Source organism: Rhopalosiphum padi, chromosome 1 (genome assembly GCF_020882245.1).
Source record: "Rhopalosiphum padi isolate XX-2018 chromosome 1, ASM2088224v1, whole genome shotgun sequence".
Lineage (NCBI taxonomy): Eukaryota > Metazoa > Arthropoda > Insecta > Hemiptera > Aphididae > Rhopalosiphum > Rhopalosiphum padi.
Genome location: NC_083597.1, coordinates 49,587,486 through 49,613,298, shown reverse-complemented (window position 1 = coordinate 49,613,298; position 25,813 = coordinate 49,587,486).

Here is a 25,813-nt window from a genome sequence, read left to right as displayed (position 1 = left end):
CCAACTTTCCATCCTGTCCAACTATCCAGCCTGTCCAACTTTCCAGCCTGTCCAACTTTCCAACCTGTCCAGCCTGTCCAACTTTCCAGCCTGTCCAACTATCCAAACTGTCCAGCCTGTCCAACTATCCAACCTGTCCAACTATCCAACCTGTCCAGCCTGTCCAACTTTCCAACCTGTCCAGCCTGTCCAACTATCCAAACTGTCCAGCCTGTCCAACTATCCAACCTGTCCAGCCTGTCCAACTTTCCAGCCTGTCCAGCCTGTCCAGCCTGTTCTTATTTCCAACCTTTTTAACTATCCAACCTGTCCAGCCTGTCCAACTTTCCAGCCTGTCCAATTATCCAGCCTGTCCAACTATCCAACCTGTCCAGCCTGTCCAACTATCCAGACTGTACTAATTTCCAGCCGAAAGATTAAACATTTATTTTTTTGGACAACATTTATTAAGATTGGACTACATGAATTAAAATTGGACAAAATAAAGTTAGATTGTACAACATTTATTAAGATTGGACAACATGAATTTTAATTGGCCAAAATAAAGTTAGATTGGACAACATTTATTTTTTTGGACATTTTTTTTTGGACAACATTTTTTAAGATTGGACAACATTTATTAAGATTGGACAACATGAATTAAAATTGTCCAAAATAAAGTTAGATTGGACATTTTTTTTTATAACATTTTTTAAGATTGGACAACATGAATTTAATTTGGCCAACATAAAGTTAGATTGGGCAACATGAATTAAAATTGTCCAAAATAAAGTTAAATTGGACAACATTTTTTTTTTATAACATTTTTTAAGATTGGACAACATGAATTTAATTTGGCCAACATAAAGTTAGATTGGACAACATTTTTTTTTTGGACAACATTTTTTAAGATTGGACAACATGAATTTAATTTGGCCAACATAAAGTTAGATTGGACAACATTTTTTTTTTGGACAACATTTTTTATGATTGGACAACATGAATTTAAATTGGCCAAAATAAAGTTAGATTAGACAACATTTTTTTTTGGACATTTTTTTTTGGACAACATTTTTTATGGTTGGACAACATTTTTTAAGATTGGACAACATGAATTAAAATTTGCCAACATAAAGTTAGATTGGACAACATTTATTAAAATTGGCCAACATAAAGTTAGATTGGACAACATTTATTTTTTTGGACATTTTTTTTGGACAACATTTTTTATGATTGGACAACATTTTTTAAGATTGGACAACATTTTTTAAGATTGGACAACATGAATTTAAATTGGCCAAAATAAAGTTAGATTAGACAACATTTTTTTTTGGACATTTTTTTTTGGACAACATTTTTTATGGTTGGACAACATTTTTTAAGATTGGACAACATGAATTAAAATTTGCCAACATAAAGTTAGATTGGACAACATTTATTAAAATTGGTTAACATAAAGTTAGATTGGACAACATTTTTTAAAATTTGCCAACATAAAGTTAGATTGGACAACATTTATTTTTTTGGACATTTTTTTTTTGTACAACATTTTTTATGATTGGACAACATTTATTAAGATTGGACAACATGAATTTAAATTGGCCAAAAAAAAGTTAGATTGGACAACATTTTTTTTTTTATAACATTTTTTAAGATTGGACAACATGAATTTAATTTGGCCAACCTAATGTTAGATTGGACAACATTTATTTTTTGGACATTTTTTTTTGGACAACATTTTTTATGGTTGGACAACATTTTTTTAGATTGGACAACATTTTTTAAAATTTGCCAACATAAAGTTAGATTGGACAACATTTATTTTTTTGGACATTTTTTTTTTGTACAACATTTTTTATGATTGGACAACATTTATTAAGATTGGACAACATGAATTTAAATTGGCCAAAATAAAGTAAGATTAGACAACATTTTTTTTTTGGACAACATTTTTTATGATTGGACAACATGAATTTAAATTGGCCAAAATAAAAAAAGATTGGACAACATTTATTTTTTTGGACATTTTTTTTGGACAACATTTTTTATGATTGGACAACATTTTTTAAGATTGGACAACATGAATTTAATTTGGCCAACATAAAGTTAGATTGGACAACATTTTTTTTTTGGACAACATTTTTCATGATTGGACAACATGAATTTAAATTGGCCAACATAAAGTTAGATTGGACAACATTTTTTTTTTGGACAACATTTTTTATGATTTGACAACATGAATTAAAATTTGCCAACTTAAAGTTAGATTGGACAACATTTTTTAAGATTGGACAACATGAATTTAATTTGGCCAACATAAAGTTAGATTGGACAACATTTTTTTTTTGGACAACATTTTTTATGATTGGACAACATGAATTTAAATTGGCCAACATAAAGTTAGATTGGACAACATTTATTTTTTTGGACATTTTTTTTGGACAACATTTTTTATGATTGGACAACATTTTTTAAGATTGGACAACATGAATTTAAATTGGCCAAAATAAAGTTAGATTAGACAACATTTTTTTTTGGACATTTTTTTTTGGACAACATTTTTTATGGTTGGACAACATTTTTTAAGATTGGACAACATGAATTAAAATTTGCCAACATAAAGTTAGATTGGACAACATTTATTAAAATTGGCCAACATAAAGTTAGATTGGACAACATTTTTTAAAATTTGCCAACATAAAGTTAGATTGGACAACATTTATTTTTTTGGACATTTTTTTTTTGGACAACATTTTTTATGATTGGACAACATTTATTAACATTGGACAACATGAATTTAAATTGGCCAAAAAAAAGTAAGATTGGACAACATGAATTTAATTTGGCCAACATAAAGTTAGATTGGACATTTTTTTTTTGGACAACATGAATTTAAATTGGCCAACATAAAGTTAGATTGGACAACATTTATTAAGATTGGACAACATGAATTCAAATTGGCCAAAATAAAGTTAGATTGGACAACATAAATGAAAATCTTTCCAGCCATTCCAACTATCCAACCTGTCCAACTTTCCAACCTGTCTAACTTTCCAACCTGTCCAGCCTGTCCAACTTTCCAGCCTGTCCAACTATCCAAACTGTCCAGCCTGTCCAACTATCCAACCTGTCCAGCCTGTCCAACTATCCAACCTGTCCAGCCTGTCCAACCTTCCAGCCTGTCCAGCCTGTCTAGCCTGTTCTTATTTCCAACCTTTCCAACTTTCCATCCTGTCCAACTATCCAGCCTGTCCAACTTTCCAGCCTGTCCAACTTTCTAACCTGTCCAGCCTGTCCAACTTTCCAGAATGTCCAACTATCCAAACTGTCCAGCCTGTCCAACTATCCAACCTGTCCAGCCTGTCCAACTTTCCAGCCTGTCCAACTATCCAAACTGTCCAGCCTGTCCAACTATCCAACCTGTCCAACTATCCAACCTGTCCAGCCTGTCCAACTTTCCAACCTGTCCAGCCTGTTCTTATTTCCAACCTTTCCAACTTTCCAGCCTGTCCAACTTTCCAGCCTGTCCAACTTTCTAACCTGTCCAGCCTGTCCAACTTTCCAGCCTGTCCAACTATCCAACCTGTCCAGCCTGTCCAACTTTCCAGCCTGTCCAACTATCCAAACTGTCCAGCCTGTCCAACTATCCAACCTGTCCAGCCTGTCCAACTTTCCAACCTGTCCAGCCTGACCAACTTTCCAACCTGTCCAGCCTGTCCAACTTTCCAGCCTGTCCAACTTTCTAACCTGTCCAGCCTGTCCAACTTTCCAGCCTGTCCAACTATCCAACCTGTCCAGCCTGTCCAACTTTCCAACCTGTCCATCCTGTCCAACTATCCAGCCTGTCCAACTATCCAACTTTCCAGCCTGTCCAGCCTGTTCTTATTTCCAACCTTTCCAACTATCCAACCTGTCCATCCTGTCCAACTATCCAGCCTGTCCAACTATCCAACTTTCCAGCCTGTCCAGCCTGTTCTTATTTCCAACCTTTCCAACTATCCAACCTGTCCATCCTGTCCAACTATCCAGCCTGTCCAACTATCCAACCTGTCCAGCCTGTCCAACTATCCAGACTGTACTAATTTCCAGCCGAAAGATTAAACATTTATTTTTTTGGACAACATTTATTAAGATTGGACAACTTGAATTTAAATTGGCCAAAATAAAGTTAGATTGGACAACATTTATTTTTTTGGACATTTTTTTTTGGACAACATTTTTTATGATTGGACAACTTGAATTTAAATTGGCCAAAATAAAGTTAGATTGGACAACATTTTTTTTTTTATAACATTTTTTAAGATTGGACAACATGAATTTAATTTGGCCAACATAAAGTTAGATTGGACAACATTTTTTTTTTGGACAACATTTTTTATGATTGGACAACATGAATTTAAATTGGCCAACATAAAGTTAGATTGGACAACATTTATTTTTTTGGACATTTTTTTTGGACAACATTTTTTATGATTGGACAACATTTTTTAAGATTGGACAACATGAATTAAAATTTGCCAACATAAAGTTAGATTGGACAACATTTATTAAAATTGGCCAACATAAAGTTAGATTGGACAACATTTTTTAAAATTTGCCAACATAAAGTTAGATTGGACAACATTTATTAAAATTGGCCAACATAAAGTTAGATTGGGCAACATGAATTAAAATTGTCCAAAATAAAGTTAGATTGGACAACATTTTTTTTTTATAACATTTTTTAAGATTGGACAACATGAATTTAATTTGGCCAACATAAAGTTAGATTGGACATTTTTTTTTTGGACAACATTTTTTATGATTGGACAACATGAATTTAAATTGGCCAACATAAAGTTAGATTGGACAACATAAATGAAAATCTTTCCAGCCATTCCAACTATCCAACCTGTCCAACTTTCCAACCTGTCTAACTTTCCAACCTGTCCAGCCTGTCCAACTGTCCAGCCTGTCCAACTATCCAACATGTCCAGCCTGTCCAACTTTCCAACCTGTCCAGCCTGTCCAACTATCCAACCTGTCCAGCCTGTCCAACTATCCAACCTGTCAAGCCTGTCCAACTTTCCATCCTGTCCAACTATCCAGCCTGTCCAACTTTCCAGCCTGTCCAACTTTCCAGCCTGTCCAACTTTCTAACCTGTCCAACCTGTCCAACTTTCCAACCTGTCTAACTTTCCAAACTGTCCAGCCTGTCCAACTATCCAACCTGTCCAGCCTGTCCAACTTTCCAACCTGTCCAGCCTGACCAACTTTCCAACCTGTCCAGCCTGTCCAACTTTCCAGCCTGTCCAACTTTCTAACCTGTCCAGCCTGTCCAACTTTCCAACCTGTCTAACTTTCCAACCTGTCCAGCCTGTCCAACTGTCCAGCCTGTCCAACTATCCAACATGTCCAGCCTGTCCAACTTTCCAACCTGTCCAGCCTGTCCAACTATCCAGCCTGTCCAACTATCCAACTTTCCAGCCTGTCCAGCCTGTTCTTATTTCCAACCTTTCCAACTATCCAACCTGTCCATCCTGTCCAACTATCCAGCCTGTCCAACTATCCAACTTTCCAGCCTGTCCAGCCTGTTCTTATTTCCAACCTTTCCAACTATCCAACCTGTCCATCCTGTCCAACTATCCAGCCTGTCCAACTATCCAACCTGTCCAGCCTGTCCAACTATCCAGACTGTACTAATTTCCAGCCGAAAGATTAAACATTTATTTTTTTGGACAACATTTATTAAGATTGGACAACTTGAATTTAAATTGGCCAAAATAAAGTTAGATTGGACAACATTTATTTTTTTGGACATTTTTTTTTGGACAACATTTTTTATGATTGGACAACTTGAATTTAAATTGGCCAAAATAAAGTTAGATTGGACAACATTTTTTTTTTTATAACATTTTTTAAGATTGGACAACATGAATTTAATTTGGCCAACATAAAGTTAGATTGGACAACATTTTTTTTTTGGACAACATTTTTTATGATTGGACAACATGAATTTAAATTGGCCAACATAAAGTTAGATTGGACAACATTTATTTTTTTGGACATTTTTTTTGGACAACATTTTTTATGATTGGACAACATTTTTTAAGATTGGACAACATGAATTAAAATTTGCCAACATAAAGTTAGATTGGACAACATTTATTAAAATTGGCCAACATAAAGTTAGATTGGGCAACATGAATTAAAATTGTCCAAAATAAAGTTAGATTGGACAACATTTTTTTTTTATAACATTTTTTAAGATTGGACAACATGAATTTAATTTGGCCAACATAAAGTTAGATTGGACATTTTTTTTTTGGACAACATTTTTTATGATTGGACAACATGAATTTAAATTGGCCAACATAAAGTTAGATTGGACAACATAAATGAAAATCTTTCCAGCCATTCCAACTATCCAACCTGTCCAACTTTCCAACCTGTCTAACTTTCCAACCTGTCCAGCCTGTCCAACTGTCCAGCCTGTCCAACTATCCAACATGTCCAGCCTGTCCAACTTTCCAACCTGTCCAGCCTGTCCAACTATCCAACCTGTCCAGCCTGTCCAACTATCCAACCTGTCAAGCCTGTCCAACTTTCCATCCTGTCCAACTATCCAGCCTGTCCAACTTTCCAGCCTGTCCAACTTTCCAGCCTGTCCAACTTTCTAACCTGTCCAGCCTGTCCAACTTTCCAGCCTGTCCAACTATCCAAACTGTCCAGCCTGTCCAACTATCCAACCTGTCCAACTATCCAACCTGTCCAGCCTGTCCAACTTTCCAACCTGTCCAGCCTGTTCTTATTTCCAACCTGTCCAACTATCCAACCTGTCCAGCCTGTACAACTTTCCAGCCCGTCCAGCCTGTCCAGCCTGTTCTTATTTCCAACCTTTCCAACTATCCAACCTGTCCAGCCTGTCCAACTTTCCAGCCTGTCCAGCCTGTCCAATTATCCAGCCTGTCCAACTATCCAACCTGTCCAGCCTGTCCAACTATCCAGACTGTACTAATTTCCAGCCGAAAGATTAAACATTTATTTTTTTGGACAACATTTATTAAGATTGGACTACATGAATTAAAATTGGACAAAATAAAGTTAGATTGTACAACATTTATTAAGATTGGACAACATGAATTTTAATTGGCCAAAATAAAGTTAGATTGGACAACATTTATTTTTTTGGACATTTTTTTTGGACAACATTTTTTATGATTGGACAACATTTTTTAAGATTGGACAACATTTATTAAGATTGGACAACATGAATTTAAATTGGCCAAAAAAAAGTTAGATTGGACAACATTTTTTTTTAATAACATTTTTTAAGATTGGACAACATGAATTTAATTTGGCCAACATAAAGTTAGATTGGACAACATTTATTAAAATTGTCCAAAATAAAGTTAGATTGGACAACATTTTTTTTTTTAATAACATTTTTTAAGATTGGACAACATGAATTTAATTTGGCCAACATAAAGTTAGATTGGACATTTTTTTTTTGGACAACATGAATTTAAATTGGCCAACATAAAGTTAGATTGGACAACATTTATTAAGATTGGACAACATGAATTCAAATTGGCCAAAATAAAGTTAGATTGGACAACATAAATGAAAATCTTTCCAGCCATTCCAACTATCCAACCTGTCCAACTTTCCAACCTGTCTAACTTTCCAACCTGTCCAGCCTGTCCAACTTTCCAGCCTGTCCAACTTTCCAACCTGTCCAGCCTGTCCAACTTTCCAGCCTGTCCAACTATCCAAACTGTCCAGCCTGTCCAACTATCCAACCTGTCCAGCCTGTCCAACTATCCAACCTGTCCAGCCTGTCCAACCTTCCAGCCTGTCCAGCCTGTCTAGCCTGTTCTTATTTCCAACCTTTCCAACTTTCCATCCTGTCCAACTATCCAGCCTGTCCAACTTTCCAGCCTGTCCAACTTTCTAACCTGTCCAGCCTGTCCAACTTTCCAGAATGTCCAACTATCCAAACTGTCCAGCCTGTCCAACTATCCAACCTGTCCAGCCTGTCCAACTTTCCAGCCTGTCCAACTATCCAAACTGTCCAGCCTGTCCAACTATCCAACCTGTCCAACTATCCAACCTGTCCAGCCTGTCCAACTTTCCAACCTGTCCAGCCTGTTCTTATTTCCAACCTTTCCAACTTTCCAGCCTGTCCAACTTTCCAGCCTGTCCAACTTTCTAACCTGTCCAGCCTGTCCAACTTTCCAGCCTGTCCAACTATCCAACCTGTCCAGCCTGTCCAACTTTCCAGCCTGTCCAACTATCCAAACTGTCCAGCCTGTCCAACTATCCAACCTGTCCAGCCTGTCCAACTTTCCAACCTGTCCAGCCTGACCAACTTTCCAACCTGTCCAGCCTGTCCAACTTTCCAGCCTGTCCAACTTTCTAACCTGTCCAGCCTGTCCAACTTTCCAGCCTGTCCAACTATCCAACCTGTCCAGCCTGTCCAACTATCCAACCTGTCCAACCTGTCCAACTATCCAACCTGTCCAGCCTGTACAACTTTCCAGCCCGTCCAGCCTGTCCAGCCTGTTCTTATTTCCAACCTTTCCAACTATCCAACCTGTCCAGCCTGTCCAACTTTCCAGCCTGTCCAGCCTGTCCAATTATCCAGCCTGTCCAACTATCCAACCTGTCCAGCCTGTCCAACTATCCAGACTGTACTAATTTCCAGCCGAAAGATTAAACATTTATTTTTTTGGACAACATTTATTAAGATTGGACTACATGAATTAAAATTGGACAAAATAAAGTTAGATTGTACAACATTTATTAAGATTGGACAACATGAATTTTAATTGGCCAAAATAAAGTTAGATTGGACAACATTTATTTTTTTGGACATTTTTTTTGGACAACATTTTTTATGATTGGACAACATTTTTTAAGATTGGACAACATTTATTAAGATTGGACAACATGAATTTAAATTGGCCAAAAAAAAGTTAGATTGGACAACATTTTTTTTTTATAACATTTTTTAAGATTGGACAACATGAATTTAATTTGGCCAACATAAAGTTAGATTGGACAACATTTATTAAAATTGTCCAAAATAAAGTTAGATTGGACAACATTTTTTTTTTTAATAACATTTTTTAAGATTGGACAACATGAATTTAATTTGGCCAACATAAAGTTAGATTGGACATTTTTTTTTTGGACAACATGAATTTAAATTGGCCAACATAAAGTTAGATTGGACAACATTTATTAAGATTGGACAACATGAATTCAAATTGGCCAAAATAAAGTTAGATTGGACAACATAAATGAAAATCTTTCCAGCCATTCCAACTATCCAACCTGTCCAACTTTCCAACCTGTCTAACTTTCCAACCTGTCCAGCCTGTCCAACTTTCCAGCCTGTCCAACTTTCCAACCTGTCCAGCCTGTCCAACTTTCCAGCCTGTCCAACTATCCAAACTGTCCAGCCTGTCCAACTATCCAACCTGTCCAGCCTGTCCAACTATCCAACCTGTCCAGCCTGTCCAACCTTCCAGCCTGTCCAGCCTGTCTAGCCTGTTCTTATTTCCAACCTTTCCAACTTTCCATCCTGTCCAACTATCCAGCCTGTCCAACTTTCCAGCCTGTCCAACTTTCTAACCTGTCCAGCCTGTCCAACTTTCCAGAATGTCCAACTATCCAAACTGTCCAGCCTGTCCAACTATCCAACCTGTCCAGCCTGTCCAACTTTCCAGCCTGTCCAACTATCCAAACTGTCCAGCCTGTCCAACTATCCAACCTGTCCAACTATCCAACCTGTCCAGCCTGTCCAACTTTCCAACCTGTCCAGCCTGTTCTTATTTCCAACCTTTCCAACTTTCCAGCCTGTCCAACTTTCCAGCCTGTCCAACTTTCTAACCTGTCCAGCCTGTCCAACTTTCCAGCCTGTCCAACTATCCAACCTGTCCAGCCTGTCCAACTTTCCAGCCTGTCCAACTATCCAAACTGTCCAGCCTGTCCAACTATCCAACCTGTCCAGCCTGTCCAACTTTCCAACCTGTCCAGCCTGACCAACTTTCCAACCTGTCCAGCCTGTCCAACTTTCCAGCCTGTCCAACTTTCTAACCTGTCCAGCCTGTCCAACTTTCCAGCCTGTCCAACTATCCAACCTGTCCAGCCTGTCCAACTTTCCAACCTGTCCATCCTGTCCAACTATCCAGCCTGTCCAACTATCCAACTTTCCAGCCTGTCACGCCTGTTCTTATTTCCAACCTTTCCAACTATCCAACCTGTCCATCCTGTCCAACTATCCAGCCTGTCCAACTATCCAACTTTCCAGCCTGTCCAGCCTGTTCTTATTTCCAACCTTTCCAACTATCCAACCTGTCCATCCTGTCCAACTATCCAGCCTGTCCAACTATCCAACCTGTCCAGCCTGTCCAACTATCCAGACTGTACTAATTTCCAGCCGAAAGATTAAACATTTATTTTTTTGGACAACATTTATTAAGATTGGACAACTTGAATTTAAATTGGCCAAAATAAAGTTAGATTGGACAACATTTATTTTTTTGGACATTTTTTTTTGGACAACATTTTTTATGATTGGACAACTTGAATTTAAATTGGCCAAAATAAAGTTAGATTGGACAACATTTTTTTTTTTATAACATTTTTTAAGATTGGACAACATGAATTTAATTTGGCCAACATAAAGTTAGATTGGACAACATTTTTTTTTTGGACAACATTTTTTATGATTGGACAACATGAATTTAAATTGGCCAACATAAAGTTAGATTGGACAACATTTATTTTTTTGGACATTTTTTTTGGACAACATTTTTTATGATTGGACAACATTTTTTAAGATTGGACAACATGAATTAAAATTTGCCAACATAAAGTTAGATTGGACAACATTTATTAAAATTGGCCAACATAAAGTTAGATTGGACAACATTTTTTAAAATTTGCCAACATAAAGTTAGATTGGACAACATTTATTAAAATTGGCCAACATAAAGTTAGATTGGGCAACATGAATTAAAATTGTCCAAAATAAAGTTAGATTGGACAACATTTTTTTTTTATAACATTTTTTAAGATTGGACAACATGAATTTAATTTGGCCAACATAAAGTTAGATTGGACATTTTTTTTTTGGACAACATTTTTTATGATTGGACAACATGAATTTAAATTGGCCAACATAAAGTTAGATTGGACAACATAAATGAAAATCTTTCCAGCCATTCCAACTATCCAACCTGTCCAACTTTCCAACCTGTCTAACTTTCCAACCTGTCCAGCCTGTCCAACTGTCCAGCCTGTCCAACTATCCAACATGTCCAGCCTGTCCAACTTTCCAACCTGTCCAGCCTGTCCAACTATCCAACCTGTCCAGCCTGTCCAACTATCCAACCTGTCAAGCCTGTCCAACTTTCCATCCTGTCCAACTATCCAGCCTGTCCAACTTTCCAGCCTGTCCAACTTTCCAGCCTGTCCAACTTTCTAACCTGTCCAGCCTGTCCAACTTTCCAGCCTGTCCAACTATCCAAACTGTCCAGCCTGTCCAACTATCCAACCTGTCCAACTATCCAACCTGTCCAGCCTGTCCAACTTTCCAACCTGTCCAGCCTGTTCTTATTTCCAACCTTTCCAACTTTCCAGCCTGTCCAACTTTCCAGCCTGTCCAACTTTCTAACCTGTCCAGCCTGTCCAACTTTCCAGCCTGTCCAACTATCCAAACTGTCCAGCCTGTCCAACTATCCAACCTGTCCAGCCTGTCCAACTTTCCAACCTGTCCAGCCTGTCCAACTATCCAACCTGTCTAACCTGTCCAACTATCCAACCTGTCCAGCCTGTACAACTTTCCAGCCCGTCCAGCCTGTCCAGCCTGTTCTTATTTCCAACCTTTCCAACTATCCAACCTGTCCAGCCTGTCCAACTTTCCAGCCTGTCCAGCCTGTCCAATTATCCAGCCTGTCCAACTATCCAACCTGTCCAGCCTGTCCAACTATCCAGACTGTACTAATTTCCAGCCGAAAGATTAAACATTTATTTTTTTGGACAACATTTATTAAGATTGGACTACATGAATTAAAATTGGACAAAATAAAGTTAGATTGTACAACATTTATTAAGATTGGACAACATGAATTTTAATTGGCCAAAATAAAGTTAGATTGGACAACATTTATTTTTTTGGACATTTTTTTTGGACAACATTTTTTATGATTGGACAACATTTTTTAAGATTGGACAACATTTATTAAGATTGGACAACATGAATTTAAATTGGCCAAAAAAAAGTTAGATTGGACAACATTTTTTTTTTATAACATTTTTTAAGATTGGACAACATGAATTTAATTTGGCCAACATAAAGTTAGATTGGACAACATTTATTAAAATTGTCCAAAATAAAGTTAGATTGGACAACATTTTTTTTTTTAATAACATTTTTTAAGATTGGACAACATGAATTTAATTTGGCCAACATAAAGTTAGATTGGACATTTTTTTTTGGACAACATGAATTTAAATTGGCCAACATAAAGTTAGATTGGACAACATTTATTAAGATTGGACAACATGAATTCAAATTGGCCAAAATAAAGTTAGATTGGACAACATAAATGAAAATCTTTCCAGCCATTCCAACTATCCAACCTGTCCAACTTTCCAACCTGTCTAACTTTCCAACCTGTCCAGCCTGTCCAACTTTCCAGCCTGTCCAACTTTCCAACTTTCCAGAATGTCCAACTATCCAAACTGTCCAGCCTGTCCAACTATCCAACCTGTCCAGCCTGTCCAACTTTCCAGCCTGTCCAACTATCCAAACTGTCCAGCCTGTCCAACTATCCAACCTGTCCAGCCTGTCCAACTTTCCAACCTGTCCAGCCTGACCAACTTTCCAACCTGTCCAGCCTGTCTAACTTTCCAGCCTGTCCAACTTTCTAACCTGTCCAGCCTGTCCAACTTTCCAGCCTGTCCAACTATCCAACTTGTCCAGCCTGTCCAACTTTCCAACCTGTCCATCCTGTCCAACTATCCAGCCTGTCCAACTATCCAACTTTCCAGCCTGTCCAGCCTGTTCTTATTTCCAACCTTTCCAACTATCCAACCTGTCCATCCTGTCCAACTATCCAGCCTGTCCAACTATCCAACTTTCCAGCCTGTCCAGCCTGTCCAGCCTGTTCTTATTTCCAACCTTTCCAACTATCCAACCTGTCCATCCTGTCCAACTATCCAGCCTGTCCAACTATCCAACCTGTCCAGCCTGTCCAACTATCCAGACTGTACTAATTTCCAGCCGAAAGATTAAACATTTATTTTTTTGGACAACATTTATTAAGATTGGACAACTTGAATTTAAATTGGCCAAAATAAAGTTAGATTGGACAACATTTATTTTTTTGGACATTTTTTTTTGGACAACATTTTTTATGATTGGACAACTTGAATTTAAATTGGCCAAAATAAAGTTAGATTGGACAACATTTTTTAAAATTTGCCAACATAAAGTTAGATTGGACAACATTTATTTTTTTGGACATTTTTTTTTTGTACAACATTTATTTTTTTGGACAACATTTATTAAGATTGGACTACATGAATTAAAATTGGACAAAATAAAGTTAGATTGTACAACATTTATTAAGATTGGACAACATGAATTTTAATTGGCCAAAATAAAGTTAGATTGGACAACATTTATTTTTTGGACATTTTTTTTTGGACAACATTTTTTATGATTGGACAACATTTTTTAAGATTGGACAACATTTATTAAGATTGGACAACATGAATTAAAATTGTCCAAAATAAAGTTAGATTGGACATTTTTTTTTATAACATTTTTTAAGATTGGACAACATGAATTTAATTTGGCCAACATAAAGTTAGATTGGGCAACATGAATTAAAATTGTCCAAAATAAAGTTAAATTGGACAACATTTTTTTTTTATAACATTTTTTAAGATTGGACAACATTTTTTATGATTGGACAACATGAATTTAAATTGGCCAACATAAAGTTAGATTGGACAACATTTATTTTTTTGGACATTTTTTTTGGACAACATTTTTTATGATTGGACAACATTTTTTAAGATTGGACAACATGAATTAAAATTTGCCTACATAAAGTTAGATTGGACAACATGAATTAAAATTTGCCAACATAAAGTTAGATTGGACAACATTTATTAAAATTTGCCAACATAAAGTTAGATTGGGCAACATTTATTTTTTTGGACATTTTTTTTTAGACAACATTTTTTATGGTTGGACAACATTCTTTAAGATTGGACAACATTTATTAAGATTGGACAACATGAATTTAAATTGTCCAAAATAAAGTTAGATTGGACAACATTTTTTTTTTTATAACATTTTTTAAGATTGGACAACATGAATTTAATTTGGCCATTATAAAGTTAGATTGGACAACATTTTTTTTTTGGACAACATTTTTTATGATTGGACAACATGAATTTATATTGGCCAACATAAAGTTAGATTGGACAACATTTATTTTTTTGGACATTTTTTTTGGACAACATTTTTTATGATTGGACAACATTTTTTAAGATTGGACAACATTTTTTAAGATTGGACAACATGAATTTAAATTGGCCAAAATAAAGTTAGATTAGACAACATTTTTTTTTGGACATTTTTTTTTGGACAACATTTTTTATGGTTGGACAACATTTATTAAGATTGGACAACATGAATTAAAATTTGCCAACATAAAGTTAGATTGGACAACATTTATTAAAATTGGCCAACATAAAGTTAGATTGGACAACATTTTTTAAAATTTGCCAACATAAAGTTAGATTGGACATTTATTTTTTTGGACATTTTTTTTTTGTACAACATTTTTTATGATTGGACAACATTTACTAAGATTGGACAACATGAATTTAAATTGGCCAAAAAAAAGTTAGATTGGGCAACATTTATTTTTTTGGACATTTTTTTTTAGACAACATTTTTTATGGTTGGACAACATTCTTTAAGATTGGACAACATTTATGAAGATTGGACAACATGAATTAAAATTGTCCAAAATAAAGTTAGATTGGACATTTTTTTTTATAACATTTTTTAAGATTGGACAACATGAATTTAATTTGGCCAACATAAAGTTAGATTGGGCAACATGAATTAAAATTGTCCAAAATAAAGTTAAATTGGACAACATTTTTTTTTTATAACATTTTTTAAGATTGGACAACATTTTTTATGATTGGACAACATGAATTTAAATTGGCCAACATAAAGTTAGATTGGACAACATTTATTTTTTTGGACATTTTTTTTGGACAACATTTTTTATGATTGGACAACATTTTTTAAGATTGGACAACATGAATTAAAATTTGCCTACATAAAGTTAGATTGGACAACATGAATTAAAATTTGCCAACATAAAGTTAGATTGGACAACATTTATTAAAATTTGCCAACATAAAGTTAGATTGGGCAACATTTATTTTTTTGGACATTTTTTTTTAGACAACATTTTTTATGGTTGGACAACATTCTTTAAGATTGGACAACATTTATTAAGATTGGACAACATGAATTTAAATTGTCCAAAATAAAGTTAGATTGGACAACATTTTTTTTTTTATAACATTTTTTAAGATTGGACAACATGAATTTAATTTGGCCATTATAAAGTTAGATTGGACAACATTTTTTTTTTGGACAACATTTTTTATGATTGGACAACATGAATTTATATTGGCCAACATAAAGTTAGATTGGACAACATTTATTTTTTTGGACATTTTTTTTGGACAACATTTTTTATGATTGGACAACATTTTTTAAGATTGGACAACATTTTTTAAGATTGGACAACATGAATTTAAATTGGCCAAAATAAAGTTAGATTAGACAACATTTTTTTTTGGACATTTTTTTTTGGACAACATTTTTTATGGTTGGACAACATTTATTAAGATTGGACAACATGAATTAAAATTTGCCAACATAAAGTTAGATTGGACAACATTTATTAAAATTGGCCAACATAAAGTTAGATTGGACAACATTTTTTAAAATTTGCCAACATAAAGTTAGATTGGACATTTATTTTTTTGGACATTTTTTTTTTGTACAACATTTTTTATGATTGGACAACATTTACTAAGATTGGACAACATGAATTTAAATTGGCCAAAAAAAAGTTAGATTGGGCAACATTTATTTTTTTGGACATTTTTTTTTAGACAACATTTTTTATGGTTGGACAACATTCTTTAAGATTGGACAACATTTATTAAGATTGGACAACATGAATTTAAATTGGCCAAAATAAAGTTAGATTAGACAACATTTTTTTTTGGACATTTTTTTTTGGACAACATTTTTTATGGTTGGACAACATTTATTAAGATTGGACAACATGAATTAAAATTTGCCAACATAAAGTTAGATTGGACAACATTTATTAAAATTGGCCAACATAAAGTTAGATTGGACAACATTTTTTAAGATTGGACAACATTTTTTAAGATTGGACAACATGAATTTAAATTGGCCAAAATAAAGTTAGATTAGACAACATTTTTTTTTGGACATTTTTTTTTGGACATTTTTTTTTGGACAACATTTTTTATGGTTGGACAACATTTTTTAAGATTGGACAACATGAATTAAAATTTGCCAACATAAAGTTAGATTGGACAACATTTATTAAAATTGGCCAACATAAAGTTAGATTGGACAACATTTTTTAAAATTTGCCAACATAAAGTTAGATTGGACAACATTTATTTTTTTGGACATTTTTTTTTTGTACAACATTTTTTATGATTGGACAACATTTATTAAGATTGGACAACATGAATTTAAATTAGCCAAAAAAAAGTTAGATTGGACAACATTTTTTTTTTTATAACATTTTTTAAGATTGGACAACATGAATTTAATTTGGCCAACCTAATGTTAGATTGGACAACATTTATTTTTTGGACATTTTTTTTTGGACAACATTTTTTATGGTTGGACAACATTTTTTTAGTTTGGACAACATTTTTTAAAATTTGCCAACATAAAGTTAGATTGGACAACATTTATTTTTTTGGACATTTTTTTTTTGTACAACATTTTTTATGATTGGACAACATTTATTAAGATTGGACAACATGAATTTAAATTGGCCAAAATAAAGTAAGATTAGACAACATTTTTTTTTTGGACAACATTTTTTATGATTGGACAACATTTATTAAGATTGGACAACATGAATTTAAATTGGCCAAAATAAAGTAAGATTAGACAACATTTTTTTTTTGGACAACATTTTTTATGATTGGACAACATTTATTAAGATTGGACAACATGAATTTAAATTGGCCAAAAAAAAGTTAGATTGGACAACATTTTTTTTTTATAACATTTTTTAAGATTGGACAACATGTATTTAATTTGGCCAACATAAAGTTAGATTGGGCAACATGAATTAAAATTGTCCAAAATAAAGTTAGATTGGACAACATTTTTTTTTTTATAACATTTTTTAAGATTGGACAACATGAATTTAATTTGGCCAAAATAAAAAAAGATTGGACAACATTTATTTTTTTGGACATTTTTTTTGGACAACATTTTTTATGATTGGACAACATTTTTTAAGATTGGACAACATGAATTTAATTTGGCCAACATAAAGTTAGATTGGACAACATTTTTTTTTTGGACAACATTTTTTATGATTGGACAACATTTATTAAGATTGGACAACATGAATTTAAATTGGCCAAAAAAAAGTTAGATTGGACAACATTTTTTTTTTTATAACATTTTTTAAGATTGGACAACATGAATTTAATTTGGCCAACATAAAGTTAGATTGGACAACATAAATGAAAATCTTTCCAGCCATTCCAACTATCCAACCTGTCCAACTTTCCAACCTGTCTAACTTTCCAACCTGTCCAGCCTGTCCAACTGTCCAGCCTGTCCAACTATCCAACATGTCCAGCCTGTCCAACTTTCCAACCTGTCCAGCCTGTCCAACTATCCAACCTGTCCAACCTGTCCAACTATCCAACCTGTCAAGCCTGTCCAACTTTCCATCCTGTCCAACTATCCAGCCTGTCCAACTTTCCAGCCTGTCCAACTTTCCAACCTGTCCAGCCTGTCCAACTTTCCAGCCTGTCCAACTATCCAAACTGTCCAGCCTGTCCAACTATCCAACCTGTCCAACTATCCAACCTGTCCAGCCTGTCCAACTTTCCAGCCTGTCCAACTATCCAACCTGTCCAGCCTGTCCAACTTTCCAGCCTGTCCAGCCTGTCCAGCCTGTTCTTATTTCCAACCTTTTTAACTATCCAACCTGTCCAGCCTGTCCAACTTTCCAGCCTGTCCAATTATCCAGCCTGTCCAACTATCCAACCTGTCCAGCCTGTCCAACTATCCAGACTGTACTAATTTCCAGCCGAAAGATTAAACATTTATTTTTTTGGACAACATTTATTAAGATTGGACTACATGAATTAAAATTGGACAAAATAAAGTTAGATTGTACAACATTTATTAAGATTGGACAACATGAATTTTAATTGGCCAAAATAAAGTTAGATTGGACAACATTTATTTTTTTGGACATTTTTTTTTGGACAACATTTTTTATGGTTGGACAACATTTATTAAGATTGTACAACATGAATTAAAATTTGCCAACATAAAGTTAGATTGGACATTTTTTTTTATAACATTTTTTAAGATTGGACAACATGAATTTAATTTGGCCAACATAAAGTTAGATTGGGCAACATGAATTAAAATTGTCCAAAATAAAGTTAAATTGGACAACATTTTTTTTTTATAACATTTTTTAAGATTGGACAACATTTTTTATGATTGGACAACATGAATTTAAATTGGCCAACATAAAGTTAGATTGGACAACATTTATTTTTTTGGACATTTTTTTTGGACAACATTTTTTATGATTGGACAACATTTTTTAAGATTGGACAACATGAATTAAAATTTGCCTACATAAAGTTAGATTGGACAACATGAATTAAAATTTGCCAACATAAAGTTAGATTGGACAACATTTATTAAAATTGGCCAACATAAAGTTAGATTGGACAACATTTTTTAAAATTTGCCAACATAAAGTTAGATTGGACATTTATTTTTTTGGACATTTTTTTTTTGTACAACATTTTTTATGATTGGACAACATTTATTAAGATTGGACAACATGAATTTAAATTGGCCAAAATAAAGTTAGATTAGACAACATTTTTTTTTGGACATTTTTTTTTGGACAACATTTTTTAAGATTGGACAACATTTTTTAAGATTGGACAACATGAATTTAAATTGGCCAAAATAAAGTTAGATTAGACAACATTTTTTTTTGGACATTTTTTTTTGGACAACATTTTTTATGGTTGGACAACATTTATTAAGATTGTACAACATGAATTAAAATTTGCCAACATAAAGTTAGATTGGACAACATTTATTAAAATTGGCCAACATAAAGTTAGATTGGACAACATTTTTTAAGATTGGACAACATTTTTTAAGATTGGACAACATGAATTTAAATTGGCCAAAATAAAGTTAGATTAGACAACATTTTTTTTTGGACATTTTTTTTTGGACATTTTTTTTTGGACAACATTTTTTATGGTTGGACAACATTTTTTAAGATTGGACAACATGAATTAAAATTTGCCAACATAAAGTTAGATTGGACAACATTTATTAAAATTGGCCAACATAAAGTTAGATTGGACAACATTTATTAAAATTGGCCAACATAAAGTTAGATTGGACAACATTTTTTAAAATTTGCCAACATAAAGTTAGATTGGACAACATTTATTTTTTTGGACATTTTTTTTTTGTACAACATTTATTTTTTTGGACAACATTTATTAAGATTGGACTACATGAATTAAAATTGGACAAAATAAAGTTAGATTGTACAACATTTATTAAGATTGGACAACATGAATTTTAATTGGCCAAAATAAAGTTAGATTGGACAACATTTATTTTTTGGACATTTTTTTTTGGACAACATTTTTTATGATTGGACAACATTTTTTAAGATTGGACAACATTTATTAAGATTGGACAACATGAATTAAAATTGTCCAAAATAAAGTTAGATTGGACATTTTTTTTTATAACATTTTTTAAGATTGGACAACATGAATTTAATTTGGCCAACATAAAGTTAGATTGGGCAACATGAATTAAAATTGTCCAAAATAAAGTTAAATTGGACAACATTTTTTTTTTATAACATTTTTTAAGATTGGACAACATTTTTTATGATTGGACAACATGAATTTAAATTGGCCAACATAAAGTTAGATTGGACAACATTTATTTTTTTGGACATTTTTTTTGGACAACATTTTTTATGATTGGACAACATTTTTTAAGATTGGACAACATGAATTAAAATTTGCCTACATAAAGTTAGATTGGACAACATGAATTAAAATTTGCCAACATAAAGTTAGATTGGACAACATTTATTAAAATTTGCCAACATAAAGTTAGATTGGGCAACATTTATTTTTTTGGACATTTTTTTTTAGACAACATTTTTTATGGTTGGACAACATTCTTTAAGATTGGACAACATTTATTAAGATTGGACAACATGAATTTAAATTGTCCAAAATAAAGTTAGATTGGACAACATTTTTTTTTTTATAACATTTTTTAAGATTGGACAACATGAATTTAATTTGGCCATTATAAAGTTAGATTGGACAACATTTTTTTTTTGGACAACATTTTTTATGATTGGACAACATGAATTTATATTGGCCAACATAAAGTTAGATTGGACAACATTTATTTTTTTGGACATTTTTTTTGGACAACATTTTTTATGATTGGACAACATTTTTTAAGATTGGACAACATTTTTTAAGATTGGACAACATGAATTTAAATTGGCCAAAATAAAGTTAGATTAGACAACATTTTTTTTTGGACATTTTTTTTTGGACAACATTTTTTATGGTTGGACAACATTTATTAAGATTGGACAACATGAATTAAAATTTGCCAACATAAAGTTAGATTGGACAACATTTATTAAAATTGGCCAACATAAAGTTAGATTGGACAACATTTTTTAAAATTTGCCAACATAAAGTTAGATTGGACATTTATTTTTTTGGACATTTTTTTTTTGTACAACATTTTTTATGATTGGACAACATTTACTAAGATTGGACAACATGAATTTAAATTGGCCAAAAAAAAGTTAGATTGGGCAACATTTATTTTTTTGGACATTTTTTTTTAGACAACATTTTTTATGGTTGGACAACATTCTTTAAGATTGGACAACATTTATGAAGATTGGACAACATGAATTAAAATTGTCCAAAATAAAGTTAGATTGGACATTTTTTTTTATAACATTTTTTAAGATTGGACAACATGAATTTAATTTGGCCAACATAAAGTTAGATTGGGCAACATGAATTAAAATTGTCCAAAATAAAGTTAAATTGGACAACATTTTTTTTTTATAACATTTTTTAAGATTGGACAACATTTTTTATGATTGGACAACATGAATTTAAATTGGCCAACATAAAGTTAGATTGGACAACATTTATTTTTTTGGACATTTTTTTTGGACAACATTTTTTATGATTGGACAACATTTTTTAAGATTGGACAACATGAATTAAAATTTGCCTACATAAAGTTAGATTGGACAACATGAATTAAAATTTGCCAACATAAAGTTAGATTGGACAACATTTATTAAAATTTGCCAACATAAAGTTAGATTGGGCAACATTTATTTTTTTGGACATTTTTTTTTAGACAACATTTTTTATGGTTGGACAACATTCTTTAAGATTGGACAACATTTATTAAGATTGGACAACATGAATTTAAATTGTCCAAAATAAAGTTAGATTGGACAACATTTTTTTTTTTATAACATTTTTTAAGATTGGACAACATGAATTTAATTTGGCCATTATAAAGTTAGATTGGACAACATTTTTTTTTTGGACAACATTTTTTATGATTGGACAACATGAATTTATATTGGCCAACATAAAGTTAGATTGGACAACATTTATTTTTTTGGACATTTTTTTTGGACAACATTTTTTATGATTGGACAACATTTTTTAAGATTGGACAACATTTTTTAAGATTGGACAACATGAATTTAAATTGGCCAAAATAAAGTTAGATTAGACAACATTTTTTTTTGGACATTTTTTTTTGGACAACATTTTTTATGGTTGGACAACATTTATTAAGATTGGACAACATGAATTAAAATTTGCCAACATAAAGTTAGATTGGACAACATTTATTAAAATTGGCCAACATAAAGTTAGATTGGACAACATTTTTTAAAATTTGCCAACATAAAGTTAGATTGGACATTTATTTTTTTGGACATTTTTTTTTTGTACAACATTTTTTATGATTGGACAACATTTACTAAGATTGGACAACATGAATTTAAATTGGCCAAAAAAAAGTTAGATTGGGCAACATTTATTTTTTTGGACATTTTTTTTTAGACAACATTTTTTATGGTTGGACAACATTCTTTAAGATTGGACAACATTTATTAAGATTGGACAACATGAATTTAAATTGGCCAAAATAAAGTTAGATTAGACAACATTTTTTTTTGGACATTTTTTTTTGGACAACATTTTTTATGGTTGGACAACATTTATTAAGATTGGACAACATGAATTAAAATTTGCCAACATAAAGTTAGATTGGACAACATTTATTAAAATTGGCCAACATAAAGTTAGATTGGACAACATTTTTTAAGATTGGACAACATTTTTTAAGATTGGACAACATGAATTTAAATTGGCCAAAATAAAGTTAGATTAGACAACATTTTTTTTTGGACATTTTTTTTTGGACATTTTTTTTTGGACAACATTTTTTATGGTTGGACAACATTTTTTAAGATTGGACAACATGAATTAAAATTTGCCAACATAAAGTTAGATTGGACAACATTTATTAAAATTGGCCAACATAAAGTTAGATTGGACAACATTTTTTAAAATTTGCCAACATAAAGTTAGATTGGACAACATTTATTTTTTTGGACATTTTTTTTTTGTACAACATTTTTTATGATTGGACAACATTTATTAAGATTGGACAACATGAATTTAAATTAGCCAAAAAAAAGTTAGATTGGACAACATTTTTTTTTTTATAACATTTTTTAAGATTGGACAACATGAATTTAATTTGGCCAACCTAATGTTAGATTGGACAACATTTATTTTTTGGACATTTTTTTTTGGACAACATTTTTTATGGTTGGACAACATTTTTTTAGTTTGGACAACATTTTTTAAAATTTGCCAACATAAAGTTAGATTGGACAACATTTATTTTTTTGGACATTTTTTTTTTGTACAACATTTTTTATGATTGGACAACATTTATTAAGATTGGACAACATGAATTTAAATTGGCCAAAATAAAGTAAGATTAGACAACATTTTTTTTTTGGACAACATTTTTTATGATTGGACAACATTTATTAAGATTGGACAACATGAATTTAAATTGGCCAAAATAAAGTAAGATTAGACAACATTTTTTTTTTGGACAACATTTTTTATGATTGGACAACATTTATTAAGATTGGACAACATGAATTTAAATTGGCCAAAAAAAAGTTAGATTGGACAACATTTTTTTTTTATAACATTTTTTAAGATTGGACAACATGTATTTAATTTGGCCAACATAAAGTTAGATTGGGCAACATGAATTAAAATTGTCCAAAATAAAGTTAGATTGGACAACATTTTTTTTTTTATAACATTTTTTAAGATTGGACAACATGAATTTAATTTGGCCAAAATAAAAAAAGATTGGACAACATTTATTTTTTTGGACATTTTTTTTGGACAACATTTTTTATGATTGGACAACATTTTTTAAGATTGGACAACATGAATTTAATTTGGCCAACATAAAGTTAGATTGGACAACATTTTTTTTTTGGACAACATTTTTTATGATTGGACAACATTTATTAAGATTGGACAACATGAATTTAAATTGGCCAAAAAAAAGTTAGATTGGACAACATTTTTTTTTTTATAACATTTTTTAAGATTGGACAACATGAATTTAATTTGGCCAACATAAAGTTAGATTGGACAACATAAATGAAAATCTTTCCAGCCATTCCAACTATCCAACCTGTCCAACTTTCCAACCTGTCTAACTTTCCAACCTGTCCAGCCTGTCCAACTGTCCAGCCTGTCCAACTATCCAACATGTCCAGCCTGTCCAACTTTCCAACCTGTCCAGCCTGTCCAACTATCCAACCTGTCCAACCTGTCCAACTATCCAACCTGTCAAGCCTGTCCAACTTTCCATCCTGTCCAACTATCCAGCCTGTCCAACTTTCCAGCCTGTCCAACTTTCCAACCTGTCCAGCCTGTCCAACTTTCCAGCCTGTCCAACTATCCAAACTGTCCAGCCTGTCCAACTATCCAACCTGTCCAACTATCCAACCTGTCCAGCCTGTCCAACTTTCCAGCCTGTCCAACTATCCAACCTGTCCAGCCTGTCCAACTTTCCAGCCTGTCCAGCCTGTCCAGCCTGTTCTTATTTCCAACCTTTTTAACTATCCAACCTGTCCAGCCTGTCCAACTTTCCAGCCTGTCCAATTATCCAGCCTGTCCAACTATCCAACCTGTCCAGCCTGTCCAACTATCCAGACTGTACTAATTTCCAGCCGAAAGATTAAACATTTATTTTTTTGGACAACATTTATTAAGATTGGACTACATGAATTAAAATTGGACAAAATAAAGTTAGATTGTACAACATTTATTAAGATTGGACAACATGAATTTTAATTGGCCAAAATAAAGTTAGATTGGACAACATTTATTTTTTTGGACATTTTTTTTTGGACAACATTTTTTAAGATTGGACAACATTTATTAAGATTGGACAACATGAATTAAAATTGTCCAAAATAAAGTTAGATTGGACATTTTTTTTTATAACATTTTTTAAGATTGGACAACATGAATTTAATTTGGCCAACATAAAGTTAGATTGGGCAACATGAATTAAAATTGTCCAAAATAAAGTTAAATTGGACAACATTTTTTTTTTATAACATTTTTTAAGATTGGACAACATGAATTTAATTTGGCCAACATAAAGTTAGAGTGGACAACATTTTTTTTTTGGACAACATTTTTTAAGATTGGACAACATGAATTTAATTTGGCCAACATAAAGTTAGATTGGACAACATTTTTTTTTTGGACAACATTTTTTATGATTGGACAACATGAATTTAAATTGGCCAAAATAAAGTTAGATTAGACAACATTTTTTTTTGGACATTTTTTTTTGGACAACATTTTTTATGATTGGACAACATTTTTTAAGATTGGACAACATTTATTAAGATTGGACAACATGAATTAAAATTGTCCAAAATAAAGTTAGATTGGACATTTTTTTTTATAACATTTTTTAAGATTGGACAACATGAATTTAATTTGGCCAACATAAAGTTAGATTGGGCAACATGAATTAAAATTGTCCAAAATAAAGTTAAATTGGACAACATTTTTTTTTTATAACATTTTTTAAGATTGGACAACATTTTTTATGATTGGACAACATGAATTTAAATTGGCCAACATAAAGTTAGATTGGACAACATTTATTTTTTTGGACATTTTTTTTGGACAACATTTTTTATGATTGGACAACATTTTTTAAGATTGGACAACATGAATTAAAATTTGCCTACATAAAGTTAGATTGGACAACATGAATTAAAATTTGCCAACA